The sequence below is a fragment of the Lichenostomus cassidix genome, chromosome 8 (assembly GCF_008360975.1).
Source record: "Lichenostomus cassidix isolate B80296 chromosome 8, HeHo_3.0, whole genome shotgun sequence".
Classification (NCBI taxonomy): Eukaryota; Metazoa; Chordata; class Aves; order Passeriformes; family Meliphagidae; genus Lichenostomus; species Lichenostomus cassidix.
The window spans coordinates 29,423,108-29,439,581 of NC_139489.1; the positions used below are offsets into that span (position 1 = coordinate 29,423,108).

The 16,474-nt window shown below is 41.8% G+C and overlaps 1 long non-coding RNA gene across 1 annotated transcript in view; it reads right to left on the reverse strand.

Annotated features, from left to right (window-relative positions):
• Nucleotides 1–753: 753 nt before the first annotated feature.
• Nucleotides 754–16,474, reverse strand: part of LOC146434231 (uncharacterized) — a 28,819-nt gene continuing 13,098 nt past the window's right edge. The window contains exons 4-6 of the long non-coding RNA XR_014853872.1: nucleotides 14,874–14,991; nucleotides 13,815–13,937; nucleotides 754–1,125 (exon numbers count right to left, since the gene is read on the reverse strand). This is a non-coding gene — a long non-coding RNA (uncharacterized LOC146434231). The remainder of the gene's footprint in view (nucleotides 1,126–13,814; nucleotides 13,938–14,873; nucleotides 14,992–16,474) is intronic.

Below are 16,474 nucleotides of genomic sequence, written 5' to 3' on the forward strand. Positions count from 1 at the left end.
AGCCTCCTCTGTGGCAAACCTTGCCTCCAGAAAACGTCTGAGCTCCTTCTGCAGGGCTACAGACAGCAATCTGGGAAGCATCCATGGAAAGCTGGATGGTTATTCAGGGGCGCTGTTCCCACTGTCCTTGCAGGAAAGCTACACATAACAGAGAAATTGTTTGGACTATTACATCAGAAACCATTTACTAGAGGAGTGATTTTAAGCCATGCAGCATCAGGTCTGTTTAATTGTGACAAAACAAAAAGTCAGCCTGCCACCCCAGATTTGAAAGCAGCTGTATTTGAATTCTTTTGAAAAATGCTTTGACTGAGAGGCTTATAAACTGTTTCAAGAGCAACCAGACAGTGCTAGACATGCTACCTTCAGTAAATTAAACATGAAGTAATTCAGCAGAACTTGGACCACGATCTCACATCCACAAAGTTTAACAACTATTCACAAGTATGAAATTAATATGTTTAGATGTTTGCAGGAAGAAGGTTTTTAATAAACATTTCCAGGTAGTGAATGAACAATTTCAAAAGAAAATAGAAGCCTTCTCTGGTTATGGCTGGGATCCCAAAGGAGCCATTCATAGTTCCAATTTTATCTTTTCTGTCAGCTAGATTTTTACTTTTTGCATTAGCATTTTAAGGAGTATAACCAAAGTGTTTTTACAACAGATGTGTATATTTATTCTGTTTTATTGTACTTTCCTGCAGTGCTTTCAAGAGGCAGCAAAGGAATTTTTGCTCAGGTTTTCTAAGATTAGTCTTCAAGCAGCAACAGGTTGTGCAGGAGTTCTACCCAAAAATGAAGCAGGCGGAAACATGTCGGTCTAATGGAAACCTTAGGAAGGCTGCAGCTGGCAGGACCAGCCTCCAGTGTTAGGGCTTGGCTTATATTTATATTTCTCTGTGTATATAATTTCCAAAGTGCTCTCCTACTCCTCCATATGTTTATACAATTGGTGCATTCCCTCTTTTCCATATGCCCTACTTTATCTGGACCACTTTTCTTCCACACTGCACACCTGGGCTCTGGCTTCTCATTCCTTACACAGAGCAGAAGATTAATAAACACAACTTTTCAATCCACTTCTACAAATTATGGCTCCAGAATTTATTCAATTGAACAGGGTTACTGGAAGATAAAAAGATATGCAAAATGCAATTAGAAATGGGGGGAAGGTTTAGTGTGCTAAGACAGCTTTTATTACCCATTTTCACATTACACCAAAGCTTGTTTTGTACTTTTAATTGACTGACTTTTTTCCTCCTGTTTCTCTATTCCAAATAATCATAGGAACGTGGAATTATAGAATGGTTTAGGTTGGAAGGGACCTTAAGGCCCATCCCATTCCACCCCCTGCCATGGGCAGGGACACCTTCCACTATCCCAGGCTGCTCCAAGCCCCAGTGTCCAGCCTGGCCTCGGACACTTCCAGGGATCCAGGGGCAGCCACAACTTCTCTGGGCACCCTGTGCCAGCGTCCCACCATAATGTATAATTATATTCATGATTAATACATATTATAATATATGTAAATATCTATAAAAGTACTAGGGTCCCAGCACAGCAAAGCAGGGCTGATGACTGATGTTCAGTGCCTCAGGAGGCCCAGTTTAAGCTGATTCACACATTATGGGATGTCTGCGGTGTCTGCATGAGGCATAGAAATCATGAGTCACTACCATTGCCCTTCCACTCATCTGACTGACCTCGATTTCCTAAAAGTGAAAGTATAAACTGAAAGGGAAAATTGGGGTTTCAGTGTGCCCTCCAATTTACACACACAGAGTTCCCACTGTCCTGGGTACAGCAGTGGCACTGCAGCACTACCTGTCTCCACCCACCTGCAGCAAGAAACCTGGTTTGACTGAAGCTACTGCAACCTGATCCCAGGAAGGGAATCATGTACCCAGCATCAGGGCAGCCAGGCGAAGGATTTCCACTCTAGATCAGTTTAAAAACACTGGCATTGTGCTCAGACAAAGATGCAGGGCCATGTGGGAATGTGAGTTTCACTGTACCTCCTGCCACTGAATTCCCCATGTCCATTAAATACTGTAAGACTATAAATAAAAACTGAACAGTAGCAAAAAATCACATTGTAAATAATCACAAGAATTGGTGCTCCATCAGTTATTTCATCACTTCTACCTGAAACCCTTTTTAGTGGTCCTCAGCCAGCCAAGAAAGTCACGGGTAAATTAAAATGTGTGGTTATGCTGTATCTCACTGCAGACAGCCAGCTCAAGCCTTGGTGGCAATAGTTATGTCTGATAAAAGTGTTGACCAACTGAGTGATTCATGGGGATCTAATATTTAGGATTTCTCCAAAGTGGCAATGAGAAGACCATTCTCTTTTAGGATGATCATCCTTTTCTGGAAATGCCCCATCTCCTCAGATTCAGTTCCCAGCCCTTGTTCCTCTCTGCTGTGCTCCTGAGGTTGACCAGATTTACCTTAATTATGTATAATATCTTTACTTGCTTTCAAAATTATAGCCATGATTCTTATCCCCTAAAGACAGTTAATTTTAAAAAAATCCACTCATGGCAGCATAATTTTGCATTATGTCAGTGATTACCTCTGCTCTTCCTCAGAACATCTTGTGCAAACCTGTGCCCCACTATTAGTAAGGTAGTACTCATGGTCAAAAGAAGGGAGGCCTCAATTCTTTTACTCACATCCTTCAGTGAATTTAAGCCCTGACATGTACACTTGCCCATGCTAAATACCTCTGGTTATTGTCTCTCCTTCAATTTAAATATAAATGTCTATTACTCTGACCAAACACAAAGCTCTGAGTAGAACATGTAGCAACTAAGATTCTTGGTCCTGTTGTGACCTGTAATGATCCCCATACTTTCCACCAGTCTGGTTTACTTTTTGCTTTGATGAATATTTTCCCCTCTGCTCTTCAGTTAAAACAGCAGGAGAGTTCCCCTGGCCCAGCAGGTGCACATGGGCTGCACACTGCCTGTCTTCACAGAGAGGTAAGGACAGGGACAAAGAGGCACACAGCAGCCTTGGACCATGAAGAAAAGCTCTTCCCCCGTGCTGCAGCCTCCTCATCAGGCAGCCTCTGGCAGAAAGGAAGGAGAAAAGCTTCACAGAGCAGGTCCCTCCCCTGCAGAGAGGACAGGGATAAAGAAAAAGCAGCAGCAGAGCTATTCCTGCACTGAGGAGAGTTAAAGCCTGTTCCTCTCAGCTGGACCTCATAAGTGGAAGTTCTGGAGAAGACAAGAGACACCTGATGTCTTCTCCACTAAACCCACCAGCCTGACCTTTATATACTGATTTAATGGATGCTAGCAGAAAGGTAACAGGAATTCTGCACTCCAAATCACAAGCCCCTGTCTGGAAAATCCCTGTGCCTGGAATAGCTGGCAAAGCTCCACGGCAGCACAGCACACCATCCCCTTCTGCTCAAAAAATTCCAGTGGACTCAGCAAATACTGTTTGATTTAAACACTTCCCCAGACCTCTGTCCTTTCTCACCCCATAAGGTTTCCAAGAGTCTCACGGCCCCAGGGTCTGCTTGGGCTGATGAGTCCCACATGCTCTGTACTAACCAGCTACTCACAGTCACCTAAAGCCCTTTTTAAGGGTCCCCAGCAAAAAAAACCCAGATAAATTAAAATGCATGGTTACTCCATGTCCCACTGCAGGTACTGCTGGAGAACTGCAAATTTAATCCGTGAAATGTGCTGTGATTAAACAGTGCCAGGTTCCTTGTTTTGTCAAGTTAACAACAGGCCTTTCCATCCATGGCTTTATTGCAGGAATCCAGAGCTCTGCATTCAAAGGAAACAGCTTAAGGCTGCATCACATGTTCTACCTCCATATGGGGAATAGATAGAAAACCCTTTTCTTCAGGAATACTGAGTTGTTGTCAAGGCTGACATAACAGTCTGCTTTATCTGCTCAGTGGATGAGCAGACTAAAATAGCCTTTTCCTCACAGAATGCTTAACACAGTTCTGTTTCTATATATAAGCCCATGGATTTATTGCAAATATACTGATAAAACTAGCACTACAATAACTTATGTAGACTACTTGGGGATTTTTTTCCGCTTTAGAAAATTTGAATATACTGGTATTTTTAAATTTTAAATCTTTTTGAAAGTTGCTTTAGGAAGAAAACTTTTTTCAGTGTGTTTCCTAATTTGACAAGCACCTCAGAAAGCAGACATGAGCCAAATGATGCTAACTCATGTCTTTGGGCTGAATCTGTCAGCTTGGAAAGGACCTTGAAGGTCATCTCATTCCACCCCCCACCCCCACCACACCTTCCACCAGAGCAGGTGAAATTAAACATATGCCTTAACTTATCAAATGTCCATCTAACAATGTCATGGCCAGGTGAATTCCAGCTTTGTTGGCAGCGGTAATATCTGACCCTGGCTGCCCAGATCTGAGCTGGTGGCCAGTTTGTGGGAGGCTGCATTCCACTGCCGGTCACATGCACCCTGCTGGCTTCCAAACACCTTCCTGTCCTCTATGGCTTTGCCTGAAGCATTGGGAATTCTTCCTTTTAGACACATGTTCTGCATACTGTTAGCAGCTGATGGTATGCCAGACCCCTTCTCTTCATCAATTTCCAGTTCTCCAAACAAACTGTTATGTAAATCCTTTTTAGTAACCTGAAAATGACCCTAAGGGTGTTTTCCAACCTAAATGATTATATTGAAAAAAGAAAACAAAATTGATTATTTAGGGTAAGCATTCAGCACGTTTTTTTACGCTTCTGAACTTCTTTCACTCTGCTGTAGTTACTGGCAGATTCCAACTGCTTGTGGATTCAAGTTCAAGACCTGATGTAATTCTGACAACAGACCACACCTTTCTAAGGTTTCTAAGAAAGGTGTGGTCTAGAAAGTTTCCAAGGTGTCGTAACTATAAATGTGTCTTGTGCTCAGAGGTATAGGTAACGGGGTGAAAGGCAGCTGGATTGGGAAGTGCTATTATATAATGCACTCAGCTTGAGCTCCAGTTATCCATTAATGCAATTATTTTTTTGTTTTCTTAAAGTTCTTCTTTTTTTTCCTGCTGTCTCCTGAGCTTTTTTTCCTGCTGTTAAATCAACATGGGCTTTAAATGTGAGAATTTTCCTTTAACACTGTTCAGCAACTGGTTTCCATTTCCTGGTAATTAGGAAGTGCTGGCCTAGATATGCCAGAGCTGCAGCAGAACAAAGGAGAGAGAATCCTGGGATGAAGCCAGAGGGGAGGGGGGACAGGGTCTCATATTCTAACTCGACAGCTTGTTTATGGTGCTCCCTTCTTTGCAGTTTCTATGTGGGTGTTAGGGCTTGTATTTTTTTTTTTTTTTTAATGACTTGATTTTCCCTAATTGCAGAAGATCATGAAATGATCCCACATTCACAGGCAGCTGTGCTGGCTATCAAATTTCCATGCTTACACCTCTCACAGTAGATGTAAGCCTGCACAGAAAGCCCAGGTGACCCAGACATCTGAAGCAGATGAAAATCCAGCAGTAGGTGGGGTGGATGCGGTCAGATCTGATACAGCTCCCTTTATTACTCACCCACTGACTGCCTAGAAATCCCTTGTAATTGGGATAATTATACTGCTCTTCAGCTCTGGTATTTTCATTTTAATGCTCCTGTATCTTGCTCACCTCCATTTACTGAGATGTCATGGTTTTTAGGAAGGATAGTTAAAAATCACAGAAACTAAAGTTGACACACCCAGGAAAGTTCAAGATATTCCCTCCGTGGAAAACATGAAGCAGAATAAAAATGAAGAACAGATCTGGCAGCACAGTTTGCATTTCCCATTATTATTGTTTGCACTTTCTGCATACTGGGGATAGCAAGGGAATATAAACAGCTCTGAGACCTCTTTTCATTGCTCCTGAACAGTCCAGTTGGTCCATGTATCCAAACCTCTCATTAGTCAGTCAGACACTCCTACTATTTTCACCTCCTTGCTTTGTTTATCCATGATAGCATGACTTAATATATTGCTCCCCTACCATGCAAGTAGGTGTTATGATTTATGCTTTGTTTTCTTAAATAACCTCCTACAACAGACTCCTTCCTCTTCAAAACACAATCTCCACTGCATTTCTGTTTTTTCAAGGCACCAGCTGAGGTACCACTCACATTGTCATTGTTCTAATCCGTGAAGTCTAATCCCAGTACAAGAAGGATGTGGACTTATTAGAATGAGTCCAGAGGAGGCCACAAAGTTGATCCCAGGGCTGGAGCCTCTGTGCTCTGGAGCCAGGGTGGGAGAGCTTGGGGTGTTCACCTGGAGAACAGAAGGATCCAGGGCCACCTTAGAACCCTTTCCAGGGCCTAAAGGGGATCCAAGAGAGCTGGAGAGGGACTGGGGACAAAGGATGGAGGGACAGGACACAGGGAATGGCTTCCCACTGCCAGAGGGCAGGGATGGATGGGATATTGGGAAGGAATTGATCCCTGTGAGGGTGGGGAGGCCCTGGTACAGGGTGCCCAGGGAAGCTGTGGCTGCCCCTGGATCCCTGCAAGTGTCCAAGGCCAGGCTGGACACTGGGGCTTGGAGCAGCCTGGGATAGTGGAAGGTGTCCCTGCCCATGGCAGGGGGTGGCACTGGATGGGCTTTAATGTCCCCTCCAACGCAAACCTTCCTGTGATTTTGCAAGTGAGGCAGCCTGGCTACAACTGGGCAGGACTTTCTCAGGACTCACTGAGAGCTGCCTGTCAGCCACGACCTTGATGTAAGAAGCACATTGAGGGGCCGTGGAGAGAGAGGAAGAGTTCAGTCTTCAAATTCTTCAATCCTTATCCTTTTCATTCAAACTTTGGGGAGGAGAAATCCTTGTCTGTCTGGAATAGAACAGAAATCACTGGCTGGCCAGCCCAAATTATATGGGTTTTGGCCCATTCCAAACTAGAATATGAACAGACAAGTTTATAGTTTAAAAGAATAAAATGTCACCCTTCAAAACAATGATTCTTTACCACCAAATGCAATATAGAATTAAATCATTGCATTCTGCAGGTCTGCCCACTGCAACCCCAGGATGTAGCACTAGCGCTGATCTCTGTTTCTACTGTTTTACAAGTCAAAAATACAAAAATCTTCACGATACAGTATAAGAATTTCCAAACCAGCTAAAAATTATGGGCCTTTGTAGATGGAAAAAATGTTATTTCAGAAAATAATTACTTGCTTGACAGCTACTGCTGAATAAAGCAGAGTAAATAGAGGACTAGTACTCACTATTGGATACACACTTCTCAATCAGATCTGCTACTTCCCAAATACATGGATAGTATTTACATTACAGATTAACTATCCTGGGACTGAAAACATTATGAGCCCTTGTCACTCGGTAAATATCTTTAATGTTCAAGTTAAATTTCAAACTCCTTTGTCCAGTTCATTGTGTCCCAGTGGGCAATGTTTTTCTGTTAAATATCTTTCTGAACTGGTTTTGCTGTGGTTCATTATTCCTAAACAATCTCTAGAGGAATTTCACAGGACAAGTGAACATGTCTTTCCAAATACAAATGCCTGTCTTAAACTGTGCTGTCATAACAGTCACGAGCTCTCCCAGCTCCGTTAGTGTGCACAGGGTAAGAAACAAGAAAAATACTGTACTTGCAAGTTTTGGAACTTAGAAATAGAAGCACGGCTGATCACAGGTTCTCTTAATTCAATTACCCCATACTGTCTGCTTAGAAAAGACCTGCTCTGCCATAGGGAAGTGCAGAGACCTCTGTGGGAAGGAGACACCAAGATAAAGGACCTTTAGATCTCTTCACCCTCAGGTGAAGTCACTTGACCTTCTAAAGAGGCCACTTTATACTCCTTGGGTATAAAATATGCCTGGATTTACTCAGAATTTGCTGTTTTGTAATGTAATCTCCTGAATGCATTCAAGGAATAAAAAGAAAATGTTGCAGTAATAAGGCAGAATCCTTTTTCTCTGATAGAAAGACACAGTAAGTTTATATTGCTTCATCACTATAAGATAGCTTTGACTTAGCTCTCAGATTTGTAACCCAATCTGCTTTCATGGGTTTTGTCTGGCCTGGAATCTAACCCCTTCAGCCTATCACAGATCTGTTTTATCAGCATAAAATGCCATTAATAATTAGATGCCTCAGTCCTCTGACCATGGGAACTAAATTATGTGTACTACATAACATCCTTCTTGCTTCTGAAATCTTTTAATCTCTGTGTTAGTTATCTTTTCATCACTGTCATTACAAAAATGGATATGGATTTCAAAATGCGTCATGCAAAACCAAAGTGTTCCAAAAATGATGCCCCAAGACATAATCAGAAGTCTTAAATCTTTATATTTCAATGCGTTCAGTGGACCTATAGTGACTTAAGTAATTCTTTTTATGGTAGTCAGTGATCAGAAAATACTTCTGCACATTCAGTAATGCTTCATCACTCATTCTTTACACACTATAGTAGCTTATTTTTCAAGTTATACTTAATGAGTTTGGTCTCAGGAGGATAGTGGTACTTTCACATGTTCATCCAAGCTCTCAGTTTCCTAAAGGTAGTGTCATGAATAATTTTCATCACCCAAGAGGGATGTAAAGCCTACCAAGGTTTTTAAAAAAAAAAATTGAATAACCTTTATGTCACACCAGGGATTTCTTGGTTTTAAATGTCTCCAATTAATTACTGCTGCCTTGTAGATTCATAAGCTATCCAATATTTCCTGGAGAGATGTAGAGGCAGAATTCCTTCAGAGAAGCACATCCAGAAAATAGTACTTGCTCACTACAAAGAATGCTCCCACTGACTGTGCTAACAGCTAATGTTTCTTACATCTCCAACAGTCTTGAAAATATTTACAACTTTTTTATCTTCCCTTTTTTTCCCCCTTTCCCATGGTGTCATATGAGATCTGACTGTGTTTCATTAACTTTTTGAAATGTCCTGGATATCATTTGGAGCTGAGCTGTTCTCATGTGAAAGCTTTTAATGGAATTTGAGTAAGAAGGTCTTACTCCATCTACAAAATCTGGTTTAACTTCACCTTTCAAACTGCCCAAATGCTTGACATCTCCCAAAAATTTACAGTGTATATACCATGAGGTGATACCAAACTTAGTCTGTGCTATGAAAGTCTGATCAGTTCCCATAGAAATAAATTTAAAACATTGTGTTGACTTAATGAAAACTGAATTTGACCTTAGAAGGGTCAGACTCTGCTTATATGAGCAGAAAGAATATGGTATCTCTTTCAGTGTTTAAAGAGAGAATGAAAATTCAGGAATCTCTTATCAGAAAGAAGGAGTGAGATGAAGACATAATTCCAGTGAAGTCAGCAGAGATGAAGTGATAAAACTGCTTTCAGATGAATTCTGATGAATGATGCAAAGCCAGAGTAGCTGTTACAGCCTCAGGTTAAAACCAACACACAAAATAGAGATGTTTCACAAGACAGACATTGCTGTGTTAATGAACATAAGGACATATATTCAGCTCAGCATTTTCATCTTTTTCCTTTCATACTTGCATTTATGATCTCATCTGGGTTTCCTGCCCTTGATTTCTTAGCAGTCACAACCTGCAGTACTCCAAGCCTAGGGACTCCCTGATTTGCTCTGGATTCTGCTTGGAGGGGAACATGTTTCAGCACCTGTAGGGCACTGCAGCACCACTGTCACCTGCACTTTTTAAACTCATATGCTACAGCTTTCATATTTTGCAAACAGTGTTTCATGTAGGGACAAAGAGTTCTCTGAAAAACAGGCTTGCCCACCTCAGTAGAGGTTCAGAGGTCTTCCTGTGCTCTGCATACAACTTCCTGAAGTTTCTGGCATGCTTTGGCACCCTTGGATCTTTCAGAGGGACGGACAGAAGCTGAAAAAGCTGAATTAGTCTGTGTGTGACTGGGCATTTTGGGGTTCTTGTAGTCAGCTCTGAAACCCTTTCTGGAGGTTTCCACACAGCAGGGAGCAGGCTGAAGCTGTTACCACTTGGTGGGTGTGAAATGGACTTGCACTGGTTCCCTCTTATCTAAAACTCAGCAGCATTCATCGCTAGCAGGATAATAACTGTGTATCTACATCAACCCTGCAACAGAGTTTGGCCTTCAAATGTGAAGAATCATCACTGATTAAATGCTAAAGCAGCATCTCTAAAAGCTTTAAATCCTTTTACACTTAAAAAAAGACAGGTGTAAACTTAAGGAGAATCTGGAGTTTTGGAAAATAGAATCATAGAGTGGTTTGTGTTGGAAGCTCATGTCTTTCCACTCTCCTGCCACAGGCAGGGACATCTTCCCACTATCCCAGGCTGCTCCAAGCCCCATCCAGCCTCACCTTGGACATTTTCAGGGATCCAAGGGCAGCCACAGCTACTTTAGGCAACCTGTAATTGTGCTTAAAAATGAGTAACCTCCACTAGAGAAAATAAAGCTGCTGAGCCTCCAGCCAGGTTAAATGCTTTCTCTGTTTAATCGATCGGGTTTTACAACTGAAAAAGTGTATTGGATGTCAAAGCCCAGCTGTTTTTTGGTGGGACAGTGCCCATAACTGGGAACTACAAAGAGAGAAAAAAACATCCCATGTTCATTTCAACATTGAGGCTGTTCATTTAAAAAAAAATACATTAAGCATGGAATATAAATATCAATTTTAGAAGACAGGGCAAAGGAGGCACTGTTGGTAAAGACAGTGAGTAAGGAAACATAACTGAGTTGGATTTGATTAATACATTAGGAATGACAAAATAACCCAAGAAATATTCAGTTTCCCAGCATTAAGTAACCTTAATTACATTCAACTTCGCTAATACAGGTTTGCCACAGGGTATCTATCCACCTGTTGAACAGTAAATTTATGTATTTCTTTATGTGAGTCTCAGTATCAGCAGCCTCTTTTAAAAAGCAAAGTTAAGGTCATGCAATATTCTATATTTACAGTCTACAGCCCACTGGAGTCAGATTCAGTCTCCCACTGAATCCCCAGCACCAGCATGAACCTAATGTGAGGTTTTTTATCCTGTGGAGTGTAATTGCTGTCTGGTCTGTCTGCCACCATCTGAAATACTGCATTTACCACTTTCTCGAGGTGAGAAAGTGAGTGCCAAAATTATGACTCAAGGTTTCTACCAGGTTTTACAGCTGTATATATTTTTACAGATGAACTTATATCTGCATTTTATAGAGCCAGGTAGCAATAGAATGAGGAGTAATGACTTTGAACTGCATGAGGTAGGTTTAGATTGGATATTAGGAAAAAATTGTTCCCTGTGAGGGTGGGGAGGCCTTGGCACAGGTTGCCCAGAGAAGCTGTGCTGCCCCTGGATCCCTGCAAGTGTCCAAGACCAGGCTGGACACTGGGGCTTGGAGCAGCCTGGGATAGTGGAAGGTGTCCCTGCCCACAGCAGGGGTTGGCACTGGATGATCTTTAAGGTCCCTTCCCACCCAAACCAGTCCATGATTCTGTGACATTGCTGGGAGGTTGTGGAGAGTACAGTGATGAGGGAAGATTTGCTGCTGCCCAACCCTCACCAGCCCAATCTCAGCCAACCCTGAAGCAAGAGCTAAGTGCTCTGAATTCTCCCCCATGCATAAGGCTGGTAATGAATTTTGTGCCTGTGGATGTTGTGTGTGGAGGAGCCAAGGCTGCACTGGTGCTCCCCAGCTGGGCTCTGTCTTTCCCCCTTCCCAGGAGAAGTGTGGCCAGCCCAACACCACTGTCAGAGCTTCTGGCAGGGCTCTTTAGACACAGCCTGCTGCCAGGTGACCAAAGATCCCAAATGAACTGTGAAAAGATAAAGGGGGACAAAGGAAGAGGTAACATGAAACATCTGAAACCACATTCCTCTATTTGCAAATTCTCCATATATTTTGCTCAATGGAAATGATCTGTGGAGGCAAAGAGATAATGGCTGTTTGATAATGGCTGTTTGTAGAAGTACCACTATTTGTTATCACTGTGTAATAAGAACAATTCCTGGAAAAGGTAAAATTATCTAAATTATGAGAGATGTGGTTAAACCTCACAGTGGTGACATTTCAAACAGTAAATATTGGAATGAAGCAAGCAACTGAATAATCCCTTTCCATAAGCACTGTTCAAAATAGCTGATATTTTCAGGTCCTATTTTAGCACCTTGCTTTATGTCAAATACTACTACCACATTAAAATATGAATTTCAACTTTGAAATATTACAGAAATAACTTTTCACTAACCCAAGGAAAGATGTCACTGTCAAACCAAACTAATTCACCAGCATAAACCAGCTTGTCTTCTGGTAGGGACAGACAAAGAAATAAGAAGACATTTGTAAAGAGACAAACAGAATTGGAGTAGGGGGCCAGAGTACCTTTCCGGAGGAATCTGATGGATTATTATTCTACATTATATTTTGTCTGTGTTGTATTGAGCCCATCAGCTGCTGTGCAACCAGTTTTGGGCAGGGACCATCTGAGTTTTATTAATCAGAAGCACTTTTAATATTTACTCTGCTACAACCAAAGACAGTTTTGCATTTCAAAGGGATTCCTTGTATTTATTCCCTCATTAAACAACCTTTTTCAACTGGAGACAGGTTTCATATAGTGAAGTGTTAATATTTAAAATTAACATCTTCTCATGTTGAGGATATTACCTACTGATTAAAACAGGGACCCAGCTCAGCTAGGCAAGTTACTTCACATTTCTCTGAGATGTCAGCACTCATGAGATCAAATTGATACCTGACTCCGTGCAAAGATGGGGCAAGGTTTATTAGCTCTTTGTAAAGTTTAAATGAAGGATATTGATCCTGAGATGTGAGGAAGATCGTGCTCTTCCTCCCAACCCAGCATAAAATTCAGGTTTCACAGTCTGAGCCTGGGTTGGCTGGGCTGTGGCCTACTGTGGCCTACTGATAAACAGCATGTAGGTGAGCATTTAAACATCAAAGCTCTGCCTGGGAAGGGTGAGCTGATTCAGGTTAAGCAGCTTCCATGCAGTTTAGCTACCAGGCTGCGCAATGCCCCTCACACACAAGGCAGAGCAGCTCAGTCAGAGTTTGGTGGTCATGGATGGCTCCCCTTGGTCTGTCACTACCCTGAAGGTCAAGGTCCTACTACTCTGATGCTTTTACAGCTTAAGACAATGGTTTATTTTTATATTTGTTCTCAGGAAATGTTTGCACAAGAGCTTATGAGCATGGAAGTGTCCAAGGAACAATTGGACATGGCACTCAGTGCTCTGGGTTGGATGACATCTTGGGGATCAGTCACAGATTAGATTGGATGATTTGGGAGGCCTTTTCCAACCTGAGTGATTCGGGGATTCTGTGTTGTTTGCCACAAAGGAGGTGTGTGATTTTACCTCACCTTGCTTTTGAACCTAGGAGACCTCCTCCTGCTCACCAGTTATATCTGAGCTACATTCCTGATCCAAAGCTCAAGCAGAAGAAGGTAATTGCTAAGAGACTTGCTGTACACAGAGCTACTAATTGCAATTAGAGTATAACACACAAGAAGGCTGACATTAAATTTTACTGTCTGGCCTCCATCAGCTCACATGGACTGGGGCTGTATACTTCATTTCCCATCACATGACTTCCCTGTGTATCCCATGGTAGTCAGCCTTGAAAGACACCAGTTATAATCTACAAGCCCCATTAAATTTTCATAAATATTCAGCTTCAGTGGTGATTTCCTAAACACCCTGTACTTGATGTTCTCTTTCACCCGGGAATAATTTCCCCTGATAAACATCAGTGAAAATGCAGCCGAAGTTAATTGATACAATTTCCCTTTTTCATTCTGAGCATAGTTACCCTCAGGTTTGCTCTGTTTGCTTGTGTCAAGGATCAGTTGTCTTAGAGAAGGACTTACTGTGCCTGAGTGACTGCAGCATCTTCCCACAGGCATTTGTGTGACAGTCTCCTCCAGTAAGCCAGAAGTCTTTTACCAGCCTTTTCCAGACTCCAGGATAGCATCAATCTCATGATGGAAAGCCTTATGAAACTTAAAGCTGCTGTCACCATCAGCAATCCAGACACCCTCCCTCCCTTTCACACAACAGTGTGATTTCTCCCTGAACAGATGTTTCCCAGAAAACAGATGTCTCTGTTTGAACCAGAATTATTTTTACAAGGTACTTTTTAGAAGTTTAGTTTCTCTTTTAAGGGCAGTAGTATCGGGAGCATCATCCTGAAATCCGGTGGTGTTCCATGTCTCCTCAACAGAACTGATGGCACTGAACTGCCTCTAATAAAAGCCCACTTGATATTCAGTCACAAAACCAGCTTAACTGGCTTAAAAATAACAGCACAAATTCATCAAGGATTTTACAACATTTGGTATTGTGACTTCCAAACAGGAAGATAAACAGCAAATATAGATGTGTTTTTATCTTGCTTATTCCTTCCGATGGCATCATGTCCACAGACTGCTTTCTGCAGACTTGCCTCCGGCTTACAGCATTTCCTTGCTTAAAGCCCTCCCAAGATTAGTGACTATGCCAACATGGGTTTGTACAAGAGCAGCCCTCAGGGCCAGAGCAGGACAGTTGCAAGGCTGGATATTCTACAGCAAAAATGCCTTAAACATATGAGTGAGTCACTACGTTCTCAGTGGAAGTTAAAAAGTGCTGTCATTATATTAAAATTCCAAATGTTTTCTGTTCCCTGCTGTTTCACAGGAAAATTGTCACCCAGCTCCTACAGATTCAGCAATTTCCAAAAGCTTCTCTGCAAAAAAGTTCCCATTTTATTCCTGTCCATTTGCCTTTCCTGTTTCCCTTTTCCTTTTTTTTTTTTTGCTGTAGCTGGAGGAGGCAACCCGGTTGCCTTTAGTTTGCATTAACAAAGCTGTGCAGAGGTAATCAGACACACAAACCTTCCAGGGAATGGGCAGAGTCAGAGCATCAGGAAAATCTGAGGATTCAGTTACCTGATCTAATCTTCCAGCTCACGGATCTCTGCAAGGCCAGCTCTGCTCAGCTCCTCCTGCTTTGGGAATTAGGATGTCTGGACACCTCACATCACTGGGCTCATCTATTCTTGGTTACCTGTGATCAAACCGTAAGGGAAATCATCCCTGAAGCACATAGAAGGGGAAGAAAGAGACAATTTCTCTTTTCATTTCTGTTACTGGAATTGTACAGCAAACTAAGCTGTGGCTGACCCAACCCAGGAAGTGTCCAAGGCCAGGTTGGACAGCGCTTGGAGCAGCCTGGGACAGTGGAAGGTGTCCCTGCCCATGGCAGGGGAGTTGGGTGAGGTGATATTTAAGATCCCTCCCAGCCCAAATCAGTCTGGGATACTGTGATTCTACTGATGGGATTTTCAAAGCTAAGCCACAATTTTGGCATCCACAGTTTATTTATTTACCATTAAATCCTTAATAACTGGTGTTTGGAAGTATTTAAGCCTTGAACAAAAGGAAAAGCTTCAGGTGCTTCTGAAGGGGCTCCTTTTTTTCGCAGGTTATCCACAGCCTTTTTTTGTTGGAAAAGGCAGAGTTCAGTCTCTTTGCCCTAAAATTTCTAGACCAGGATATGCAAAGAGTGGGGCTCGCCTGTCTTGTTCATCAGCTGGGGAGAATTTATGCTACATGGATACTGGGCCATGATGAGGCATGTTGCACTCAAAAAATATGGAGACATGCATAGAGAGAGATCAGTCCATAGGGATTTACCCTACAGACACACTGGGATGGCAGTTAGATGTCTAATGTGATTTTCAAAAGTACCTTCATAAATTAAGCATCCAGTTGCCCTGAGATTTAGGCACCTCATTTTCTTTTCATTAGATTTTCCTTTGAAAATGTGATGTCTGGGAACCAACTGCATTTCTAGGGATACAAAGATCTCTGGAAATTGGGCATTTAGCAATTTGCAAGGCAGCACGTGGTATGTCAGTGAGCAAGTACAAGAGCTCTCCAAGCTCCTAGCTGTGGCTCTTTGTTTGAAGCTCATCCTTGGGCATTAATAACATTTCAGTAGATGAGAACATCTGACTAACATGAACAAAAATACCTGTAAATAAATATATTGAAATATATCTTTATAGAGATCTATTATTAAATAAACATATATAAATATATAATATAGATATATTGCAAAATATATCCTTGGCCTCTCCATTCCACATTCAGTTTTATGGAAGAAATAACACGTTTGTAATTTCACCCATGGAGGGAAAAAAAAGGAAAATTTTTAAGCAACTCTAAAAGACATAATTAAATTATTTTTATCTCCTCTGAAGGTCTTATTTATTTCCCATAGTGGCTGAACTCTTCCTTTGCATCACATTATTTCCTATTTATTTCTTTTAAAATCCCCCCTTTAGGTTCTGTATCCTACACTCCCTCTTATTCTTCATGGAAATTTTTACCATGAAAAAAGAGGAGCAGACAGAGTTAGGGTAAAGAATACTTTATTTAACTTGGCCTTTGCCTGGACCTACATATTTGTTTATGATTTGCAAGGTTTCTGCTTTCATCCAGGCAGAAAATAGTTGCTAAGCAGCAGCACTACTTTATAAAAGGCA